This window comes from Vidua chalybeata, chromosome 22, assembly GCF_026979565.1.
Source record: "Vidua chalybeata isolate OUT-0048 chromosome 22, bVidCha1 merged haplotype, whole genome shotgun sequence".
Taxonomy (NCBI): domain Eukaryota; kingdom Metazoa; phylum Chordata; class Aves; order Passeriformes; family Viduidae; genus Vidua; species Vidua chalybeata.
The window spans coordinates 5,194,905-5,206,279 of record NC_071551.1 but is presented as its reverse complement, the minus strand read 5'-3'; the positions used below and the strand labels follow the sequence as shown (position 1 = coordinate 5,206,279).

Sequence of the window (11,375 nt, the reverse complement as noted above, 5' to 3'; positions counted from 1 at the left end):
CATAGGATTATTTAATCTTTGTGGAGAGCACAGTCAGGTGGCTCTGGAGAAGAGGCTGGTGTTCTTTTATTTCTGTCACAGTTCAGAGTCAGAAATTGTTCCCTCAGTGCCTGCTGCAGCCTTTCTCAGCAAAGCCAAGTGTGAGCTGCAGCCCCTGAAAAGTGGAGATTAAATCCTCTGCCAGGAGAGTTTTGCTGCTGGTTTGCCATAGGACAGGGCCCAAATTTGTTCTCTTCAGAAAGAAACGCCTCAGTTATCCCAGAATAACCCCAAGACATGAGCCAGGAGTGAGTCTCTGTTACACTGTGCACATAATACTGTGAATAAAATAAAATTTAATTCAATAAATTATTTCAGAATCAATCAGTGGCATTTTGGAAGCAGCTGCACCTGCAGAAACAGCTCCTTTTTAGATCTTCAAATCAGGAGTGGAGTTCAATGGCTGAGGGAAAACTTGAAAGCAGGGAGGGCAGAAGGGTCTCTCCAGCAGGTCAAGGTCATCCTTGGATAGGATCAAAGGGCAGGAGGTGGGGGAGGTTCAGGGAGAACAAAGAGTAGGGCCGGAGATGGAACCCCAGTTCAAGTGTTTAGGGGATGGGTGGACTGAAAACTATTTTGAATTGGTCTGAGCCTCCACATAAAATGTTTTATATGTTCACAGCATTGAATCTGATTTACTCTCTAATTTTCATGAATGTCACACTCTGGGCATTTATTATTGCCCTCGCTGTGCTCGGGTACAGGAGCTGCCAGGAGTCAAATTCCCATTTTTAGGAGGAGATCTGTCCACGTGCTCCTACCAATCCTCTGGAGCTTCCTTCCCTCCTCTGAGTGACCCGAGCTGGGCGAAGCCACCTCAGGGAGGGCCTTTGTCCCTGGCAAAAGCAGCTGCAGGTTGGTTTTTCTGGGATTTCTGTGCCTCTGTGGTACCTGTTGAAGGCCCACCCTCGATTCCATCGCCTCCTTTCTGACTTTTCTTGCGGAGCTCCTCATGGGTGGGGCGAGGGGGAATTTCCAGCAGAAAGAACCAGTGTTTCCTCACTTGTCAATTAACCCCAGGCACAAATTCACTTGCTGCCCTCGGAGCAACCCGGGCAGGGCTGTGTGGTCCATTTGTGGAAGGCCAATCCCATCTCTGGACCCTGTGGGGGCACAGACTGAGCCCCTTTTCTGCCATGCCATAAAAGAGTGGGGTTTTGCGTAGTGCGCTTTGGAATGAGCCCCTCGCAGGAACAGGCCCCATAAACTTTTTATAACCCATATTTTATAAGGTAGAATGAGTTGGTCAAAAGGACTTTTTTCATGTGTGTGTGTGTGTGTGTGTGTGCACATGGATCAGACTCATGCACAGGTCAGTGAGCCTGGCAAAGTAGGCTGGACCACAGGCCCAGGGGGTGTGGAAATCTCACCCAAAGGTGTGGATGAGAGGGAAAAAACTCTTGGGAATGGCACAGCACTGCTTGGAGCGGCATCAGGAGTGTCCAAAGCCACATTGGGCAGGGTTTGGAGCAGCCTGGGCTAGTGCAAGGTGTCCTGCCCACGGCAGGGGCTGCGTTGAGTTGGTCTCTAAGGTCCTTTGTGACCCCAAACGTTCCATGGTTCTGTGGAATGGTAGCACCTGGCTCCTGCTCGCCCTCAGGTGAACACCAGGTGAGGTAACCTCTGTAAAACCCTGCCATTTCAAACGTGGCCATTTCAAACAGCTTTAGAATCTGAATTTTAAGGAGTCACAGGCTCAGCCTCCCAGGCTGGGAATATCTCCATCCTCCTCCATCCAGAGGTGACCACAAGCCTGCTGTGCCCCCAGGCACAAAGCCTTTGCACTTTGATGTGTGCTAAAGGTGTGAAAACCCCTTCTGACACCACGGAGAGGAGTGGAAGAATTCCATAAAGCTGTTCCCAGTGCCACAACTGCGAGACAAGGGAGAGTTTGCTCCCAATATTTGGCAGCTAAAAAAAAAAAAATTTAAAAAAAGCCCCCCAGACATCACTCTGCAACAATAATTTAGACATGGGCAGGATTTGAGGAGTTGTAAGGAATATTACCTGCCATAAAGTTTGAATGGTGTTGAATTTACAAAAAATGCCTGATGTAAAATCATACTGTCAGGAACAATTAGCCATGGTGCATAAAAAACCTCTTACAGAGATTACACTTCCCAGATTGTTTTACAGGAAAACTTTGTGTTAATGTTACGCTTTGAATGCCTTTTGCCATGAAACATTTAAGGAACAACAGTTTATAGTCTCTGATCTTTATGGTTTGGAAGAATGAACACTCTCCTCATGTTAGGCCAAATTGATGTTTTAAATTCAGGAGAAACCCCATCATGGCATAAAAAAGGAGAGAATGTCCTGAGAAGAAAGTGGTCAAATCATTCCAAGATGTTATGGGTTTAAGAGTTTTTTTCAGCTCTTTTTCCTACGGAAAAATTTTCATGGTCCTGGGCATATGGTCAAAAAACACAGAAGTGAGATATTTTTAGACAGGCACATTTGGGATAAAATTACCCACTCTGGAGTGCTCAGGGACAACCTGGTGGCACTGGGGATGGCAGGGGAACGTCCCTCCTTGCACAGATGCTGCTCCAGCACCGTGGTCTGGCTCAGGAGCACGGAGGAGAGGTTGGGAGCCTTCTCCTCCTCCTGCATCATGGCAGGCACTGTCTCCTCCGTGTCCATGTGCATTCCCACAGCCAGGCTCAGGGGACAACCTCTGCCCACCCCAGCTCTGAGCAGAGCAGGTTTTGCCCAGGCACAACGAGCAGGACTGAGCACAAACACAGCCTGCCATAACCACGGCGGGGAAAGGGGCTGAGAAAGGGGTGTCCAGGCAGCTGAGGGACCCTCCTGTCCCCTCACACCGAGGAAAGCTGCAGGAAAAGCCTCTCCAGTGCCTGACACTGCCAGGACATGGCTGGTGCATCCCCTGTGCTCCACCACCTCCTGCACAGGGCTGGGCCTGCCCTGAGCCTGGCCCTGGTCTTGCTCCTGCCCTGGGTCTGGTCCTGGTCCTGCCCTGGTCCTGGTCTTGCCCTGGGTCTGGTCCTGCCCTAGTCCTGGGCCTGGTCCTGCCCTAGTCCTGGGCCTGGTCCTGGGCCTGGGCCTGCCCTGGGTCTGGTCCTGGTCCTGCTCCTGCCCTGGTCCTGGTCCTGCTCCTGCCCTGGGTCTGGTCCTGGGCCTGCCCTGAGCCTGGCCCTGGTCTTGCCCTGGGTCTGGTCCTGCCCTGATCCTGGTCCTGGTCCTGGGCCTGCCCTGGGTCTGGTCCTGGGCCTGGTCCTGCCCTGGTCCTGGTCTTGCCCTGGGTCTGGTCCTGCCCTGGTCCTGGGTCTGGTCCTGGGTCTGGTCCTGGGCCTGCCCTGGGTCTGGTCCTGGGTCTGGTCCTGCCCTGGTCCTGGTCCTGGTCCTGGTCTTGGTCCTGCCCTGGGCCTGGTCCTGGGTCTGGTCCTGCCCTGGTCCTGGTCCTGGTCCTGGTCATGCTTCTGCCCTGGGTCTGGTCCTGCCCTGGTCCTGGTCCTGGTCCTGGTCTTGGTCCTGCCCTGGGCCTGGTCCTGGGTCTGGTCCTGCCCTGGGTCTGGTCCTGGGCCTGCCCTGGGTCTGGTTATGCCCTGGTCCTGGTCCTGCTCCTGGTCCTGCTCCTGCCCTGGGTCTGGTCCTGGGTCTGCTCCTGCCCCATCTCTGCTCCTGCCCCCTCTCTGCTCCTGCCCCCTCTCTGCTCCTGCCCCAGGTCAGCTCCTGCCCCAGGTCAGCTCCTGCAGCTCAGGCTGGCTGCAGGCACTCAGGATCCAGCTCTCCCAGCCTGGCCTGCAGTTTTTTTTCCAGCCCTGTCAGCACCCTCAGCCAAGGCATCCCTGGCAGCTCGGGCTGGATTCCGTTTGGCCTCACGCATCATCACCAGCCTTGCCAGTCCATTCAGGCCCGGGGTGATGATGTGTGAGGCAGAAAAAGCCCAGCCTGGCCTTCAGGTGCTGGGCACAGTCACCACAGGGGCAGGGAATGCTCCTTCCTTTGGTCCCTTGAGCTGGGGTGACCTGGGAATCCTTGAGGCTGCTCCTGGGCTCAGCAGGGTGAAGATCCCTGTGTGGGGATTTTGCTTTGGTTTTCTTCTCTTTGAGGGGTGCTTTGATGGGCACATGGGTATTTTTAGGAGTGGCCTGGCATCAGATTAATAAATACATCCCGAGTTGGACTGTTCTGTGTGGGATTTTCTGTTCCCACCACCCCATATTAGGAGATGCAGTTCCAAAATAACTGCAAGTGCCCATAGCCCTGCAAATAACCCACTGGAAAGTGCAGAGCAGGGAGCAGAGCCAGGTAGGAGCATCCAGCATGCTGCAAAGTCATATTCCATACATATTCTGTCAGGAATGGAAAAGCAAACCATGGAAGGTTCTGGAATATGTGCAGGTAAACACTGAGTTTGCAGAATTCCACATGTCTGGAATCATGTGCTGTTTGCTTGAACTGGCATGGGAAAGGTTTTTTAGGATGGTGACCAAACAACCTGAGGCTTCAAAGATGATTGAGCTGGATTTTGGTCCCTAAATGTTTCCAAGGGTTGATGGCACCACATGGAATCACAATCCAGCAAATCCTCACAGGTGTGTGATGAGCAGAGGGAGTAAAACCAGGGAGATCCCCCTGGGAATCCAGGCCTTTCCCTGGCTGCAGGTTCAGGTTTGCACCCAGCAGGGAGAAAAGGCTGGGAAGGAAGGTGTGGATCTGTGAGGAGGGTAAAAGTTTAGGGAGAATTCTCATTTTTTTCTCACTTCATGTGGGATTTAGAGGGATTCACACTGCTCAGGAATGCCAGCATGGGATCCAGAGCTGATGGATACCAACAATTTCCAGCACCTTCAAGGAAAGCTGGATTTTTTGATTGATCCTGATGGTGTGGGATGAGCTGCAGAGCTGTACACCTGGAAAATCAACCCTGAACCCTCCTGGAAATGCTCCTGTTTGCTCCTTTTCCATCAGTTTATTGCTAGAACCTCAAAAAAATCTCATCCCAAAAGGCTCCACCAGACAGATGGAAGCCAAAGAACCTCAGCTGTCCTTGTGTGTTGGGCACTGTGCCTTTAGGGTGGGATTGCTCCAGAGGAAACCAGGAGTGCCAGGAGTGCTCCTTTCAACTTTAGATGATGTGATAAACTGGTCAGGCCTCAGAAGCCACAGTGCTTCCTTATTCCTGCAGCTTTGATCTAAAAAAGCTGTTTATTTATGTTTTATGGAACTATAAACCCTCCAGTAAACATGCCTTGTGCTTTCTTGATGTTCTACATGAATTCTGTCAAGGAAAACGTCAGGGAGAAATAATGAAGATCTTTCTTGTGCTGCTGCTGCTGCTGCTGGTGTCTTCCTTTGGAAGTTGGATGCTTTGTGTGGGATTCATGATGTCCTGCCTGCCCAGCAGCTGGGGGAGAAGGAATTTCCTTGTGGAATCCCAATGGAGCCAGCACCGAGGGCACTGTGAGGAAGCAGTGATATTTCTCTTTTGAGAAATATTCGATTTTGATATTGCTCTTTATCTCTCATATCTGGGGGTGTTGATCCCAGTGGTGGGATTTGCCTCCTGTGCCTGGCTCCTGGTGACACCTCCCTGCTAAAGAGTTTGATCTTGGTTTGTAACAACTCCCAGTAGCCACAAAAACTCCTGGGAAATCCTGTTTAAAAGCTGGAGCTCAGGCTCGCACCGAACCCCTGGGATAAGACCTTTTAGAGCATCAATAAAATCCCAAATTACACAGCAGTGCTTCCTTCCACTGGTATCAAGTAATTCCCACTTACTATAACAGAGAATTATCAGTGTTGTTTTAACAGAGCTGAGAAATAAATTTGTAAATTCAGCATGTGCCAGATTGCTCCTCACTGCTGGGACCTTGCAGGTTTCCCTCTTCCTGGTGAATCCAGGTAATGCCAGGTTTTGGCTTTTCTGTTTTTCAGGTTCTGAGCTGTTTTAGTGTGTGGGTCTGGGCTTCACATTCGGGGATGCTGAGCTCTGTGCACAGAGCAGGGAGACAAAACAATTCCTGCTCCAGCTGGGCACCAAGGACAAATGATCCAAACCTCAGGCCCAGGAGCACAAACAGCGTGGGCTGGAGAGAGAAAAACAAGCAGGATGGGAGTGCCTGGGCTAAAGCTGGAATGGGACAATCAACTCCAAGGTGCAAATGGAGCAGAGCTGATCCCAGTGAGAGCCCCCGGGAGCATTTGTGCATTTTGGGACCATTTTGGTTCATCTTGGGTGCAGCCCTGGCTGGGCTCTGGTGCTGCCCAAGGTGGATCCATGAAGGAGATCCTTTAATAAATCCCTGCTTTATTCTTTAGCTCTGTCCAGCCTCTGCTCTAGCTCAGCCTGCACAAGGCATCACAGGCCTTTCCTCTGGGATTTGAAGAGCTCCCTTGGCTCCCTGAGCTGCTGCCCCTCTAAGGAGAGATGTTCTGGGGGTTTGCTCTGTGTCCAGGGGTTCCTTTGAGGAGGAATTTTCCTTCTCTGGAGCTGCTTGGGCTGGGAATTGTGGTTTTTGCTGCCTGACTCCTGTGCACAGGGAGATTTGGGAAGGTGGGAAAGTGAGAGGGAACATTTTAGGTGTTCTTCCCAAGCCTCTGACCCAGCTTCTGCAAGAGGAAAACCTGAAAATGAAAGAATTCTGCAAAAATTGGGCACTTCTGGGGCTCCTCTCCAGGAGCAGGCAGCAGCTAAACCCTCCTGGCAAAGGGATGTGCATTCCCACAAGGGTTTAGGTCCAAAAAAACACCCCAGATGCTGTAGGAATTACTTTGTTGTGTTCATCAAGTCCCTTTCTATGAATTCATGGGGTCATGGTAGAGATGTAAGAGCTGGAACACGGGCTCAGAACAGGAGTTTTGGGAAATGGGGTGGGTGAAAAGAGAGATTCTCCCTCCTGGGCTGTGTCTGGGGAGAAAACAGGGCTGGCAGAGTGGCCAAGAAGAGCAGAGAGTTGAGTTATTTTTTCTAACACCCTTTCTGACCACCTCTGCTTATTCTGGTGATTTATTTATTTATTTTCAGATTTAAAGGACTTCTCTTTTTCCACCCAGAAGAGCAGAGAGCTGTCGGCAGGGCTGGTACCCCCAGCAGCCAAACAGCTCAGTCTGGCTGTGTGAGATGAGCGGGGAGAGATTTAAACTGGGGGTCAGCAGTGCAAACAGAGGAGAATCTGAGCTAATTCACCCCAAATCATCGTGGGTCAGCATTTCAGCAGTGTCTGTGCTGCCAGGCAGGCTCTGCTTGGCTCTTCCTCTACCAAATGTGCTCCTCAAGCTTCTCTGAGTGCCACAGGTCCTTTTTGGGGTGCTGGAGCAGGGCTGGGAGAGTTGCCTTGCTCTCCATTGGAAGGCAGAGCCAAGGAATAATCCCATTTTCCAGCCATCTTCGTACCAGCAGAGTTTGTGTGTCGTGTCTGACCTCCTGTAACAAGGTTAAACCACAAGGATCCCCTGGAGAAGTTGCCATTCATCTTTTATATGTGAAGATTTTCGAGTATAGAGAGGGGATAAACCTAATACGGTGTTTAATGGAAAAAAATTATGACACCAATAACACATCTGTGTCTGTAATTTCACAGGTTTTCTCTCTGTATATTTATATATGTATATATGTATAATTTAATATCAGCCTCAGGGTTGTGGTCTCACATGTCATCAGCTTGCAGGAAACTGGATCCTTGGCCTAAGTATCAGATGAGTTGCTAATGTTTGGAAAAAAAGCAAAAAACATGCTTTAGGTCTCTGTTTTATGGCTGTTATTGAAGTAAGAATTTGTGATTGTAACCCGAGCGCTCGCCTGGCCAACATGTTTTCATTATTGTCTGGATAATTGAAAGTCCAGGCAAATTTGGATGCTGGGAGACACTGCACAAGAAGGTCTTGGAGCTCACAAGTGTTGAGGTGGCTCAAATTAAGGAGGAATATATGAATATATTTCAGCATTTAATGCAAGGCTTGAAGGTTTGTTTTATTCTCCAGACGTGGCTGATTAACTTGTGTTTAATTCATTTCCAGTTCTGGTTATCCAGCACTCCCAGGCTGTCACCCACAGCTCTGCTCTCCAGAGCTGCAGTTTGGCTTTTCAGGCTTAATTTTGCTGCAGTTCAGGGTAAACAATCCATGAAAATGTTATTCCATTGTCATGGAAGGAATTGTGCCAAGGGAAGGGAGCTTCCCTCTTGTGAGAGCAGAACCTTTCTGATCTTTGGAGATGCACCTGTGGAAAGAAGCTGCTGGATCCTCACCAGCCTGTAAAACCAAGTTTAGACATTTCCCAGCAGCTCTTGAGGAATTTCTTTTTGGTTTTGTTTGTTATTGCAAAAGATGGGTGATCCTGGTTCAGTGTGTGGCTAAAAAAAAAAAAAAAACCCAGAACCTTGGTTTGTGGGGAAGAATTGATATTTATTGAAAATTCCCACAGCTGGCAGGGCAGGGGATGGGGATTTAACCCAAAAGGTGGTCCTGTGTGTCACCGAGACACGATGACAGAGGCACCTCTCTGCCACAGTCCAGGCCTATTCCCATTCCCTGGGTAAACACAGGATTCAAACCCTCAGGATTTATGAACCCAGAGCTTTCCCCACCACGTTTGCCCCAGAGCTGACACACACAGCAAAAGGCAAATGAGTTTTGCACGGTAATCCCTATTAACTGGGCAGAACTGGGAAATTAAACCCAGCAAAAAAACGCTGGGTGGCTTTGGAAAACACCTTGGGACTTGTGTGCCAGGTTTCTGGATGCTTTAATTGGATGCACGTGTCTGTGCTGACAGAAATGGGGGCTTGGGCCCTCATTAATCTTCACACACCACAGGCAACGGGTGCAGAGCAGCCCCCAGCCCACGTGGAGCAGCCCTGCCTCGTGCTGCCCCATCTGGGGGAAAAGCCTTTGAACAAGTGGGAAAAGCCAGCTCCATCCTGAGCTCTGCAAGGAACTAATTATTCACCTGGGCTCTCCCCCATCCCAGCTTCTACCCCATAAATCCCCCGAGCAGCACACATCCACCAGCTTCTCCTCTGAATCAGGGCCTTTATGAACATCTCAACTTGCTGGGGGAAGATTCATGGCCCGAGCTGCCTTTAAGTATTTTTGTTATGAATAGGAACCCTTAAACATTTCCTTCTCATTTAATTTATCATTTTTTTTTCGGGCTTTCAACACCGTGTATGAGTTAGAAATAATGGGAGGCAAAGTCTGTCCCTGAGAAAAGGGACTTAAAATAATAAAGTGTGCCCTGGGAAGGAGAAGGGTGAGGGGAATAAATTGCCCATTAGCAGCAGGACAATACCAGCAGGGACCAGTGTCCCCAAATATTGACTTTATTCCATGCTGGAGCATGTTGGGCACGAGGTTTCTACTCGATTTTGGAGTGCCCTGTAGGATGATGACACCCAGAATCACTACAGCTCAGCCATTCCTCTTTTTCAAGGTCATTCTTAATAATTAATAATCAAGATCTGGTGATTTACTTAGACTTGCACCAGTGGGGTTGGGTTTTTTTGTTGTGTGTCTGGGGATTTTTTAAATCTTGTTTGGTTTTTTGTGTGTTTTGTTTGTTTCTTTGTTTTTTTTTTTTTTTTTTTTTTTTTTGTTTTGTTTTGGTTTTGTTTGGTTTGGTTTCGTTTTTGGGCTTTTTTTGCCTCACGGACCGAGAAAGTTCAGGCTGTGGTTTGAATTAGGGGTTCAAACAAATCAAAAGGAAACAGTGACTTCCTCCTGCTCAGGTATCCCAACAATAAACCTGAGGAGATTTCACTTGGAAATGGATTGTGGATTTACTAATACTTTTACTGAGTCCCATTTTACAGCTTGCCATGTCATTTAACATCCCAGCAGAGCACAAAACCTAATGCTAATCATATATTTAGAGCTTAAAAATGAGCCATGTTTGGACTGAAAGCTTTGTTTATGGCATCCTGGATGAACTAAAAAATGGCAAAATCTGAGAAAATGCAGATGAAGGATAAAAATCTCTGTGCAGAAATCCCTTGGACTGTTCAGTGGGGAAGATCTGTGTCTGAAATGCAAATCCTACCTTGCACTTGAGCCCGTGAGTGAAATAACAGCCTGCTTTTCTCAGCTGCTGAAAGCCCCTTTCTAGGGGCAATTTGGTTCCCTGCCTTTTCAAAGGGAAATTTCATCCACCTGATTTTTCCTGGGTTCTGTTTACAGGTGACAGATGGACTTACAAATGTGCAACTCGTCACCAGGGCCAGAGTGACCCTGCCCATTAGCAGTGCTGCGTGCAAGGTGTGGTTTGGGGAGTTTCACGAGAAAAATGGGCATTTTTGGGGAAGTTTCACGAGAAAAATGGGCATTTTTGGGGAAGTTTCACAAGGAAAATGGGCATTTTTGGGGGAGTTTCACAAGAAAAATGGGCATTTTTTGGAATTTCATAAAAAAGGGATTTTTTTTTAATTTCATGAGAAAAATGGGCATTTTGGGGGATTTTTAGGAGAAAATGTGCATTTTTGGGAATTTCAGGAGGAAAATGTGTATCTGGGGGGAGTTTCACAAGAAAAATGGGCATTTTGGGGAATTTCAGGAGTAAAATGGGCATTTTGCTCATTTAACCCGATTGTGCTTTTTATAAGCACATTTATAAGCCATTTATAATCAAATTTAACCTGTTTGTGCAACCCCCAGGTGTCTTTGGGGGCAGCAGCTCTCAGCTTGGTGCTGAGTTCACTTCCCACCTGGTACCTGGATGCTCTGGCATCTCTTCCAAGCAAAATTTTGGGACTAAAATACCTGGAGAAAAAGAGAACTCCAAACTCATCAGCCCCAGGGCTTCTCTGCTTCCCACTGATTGAGGAGAACATTTTTCCCCTGTTCCAAGCCAGGCTGAAGACAGCCTGTGTGGTTTCATCTAATCTGCTCCTGGAACTGCCACCACCACGTTGGATAGCTGGGATTTGGAATGTTAACCACGGAATCAGCCTGAGGAATTTATAATTCACCTCAGCTATGGTGGGATTTGGTACAATAAGATCATTATTGCCTCGAGATAGCCTTCAGGTCATTAATTTAAATTAGAAATGCCTTCAAACAGGATATTGTGCACAGCTCCTTCCATAGGCTTTAAAGCTTAAATAAGCTCCAGAAATCCTTGCTGCCAGATATTCTGTTGGCAAATGTGGATCACCACTTCCTAACAGTGCAATACCTGCCTGTGCTTGTTGAAAGTGGCATTAGAGACGTTCTTAATTGTGTTAATTATTATTGTTGTCCTTAAAGGACTGAAGCCTTGCACAAGATAATCTCTTGTCACCGTTCTTTGGGGATTTGGCACTGGAGAGGGGGTGGTTTCTTGCATAACTGGATTCAGGCTAAAATAACTGTGACCTTGTAAATGAGGTGGATGT

General features: G+C 48.4%; 1 long non-coding RNA gene across 1 annotated transcript; it reads left to right on the top strand.

Moving 5' to 3' along the window:
* The first annotated feature begins 1,603 nt into the window (after positions 1-1,603).
* On the top strand, positions 1,604-10,943 carry LOC128798934 (uncharacterized). The gene is made up of 3 exons (XR_008434598.1): positions 1,604-1,650; positions 10,183-10,260; positions 10,657-10,943. It is a non-coding gene; the product is annotated as an uncharacterized LOC128798934 (long non-coding RNA).
* The last annotated feature ends 432 nt before the right edge of the window (positions 10,944-11,375 follow it).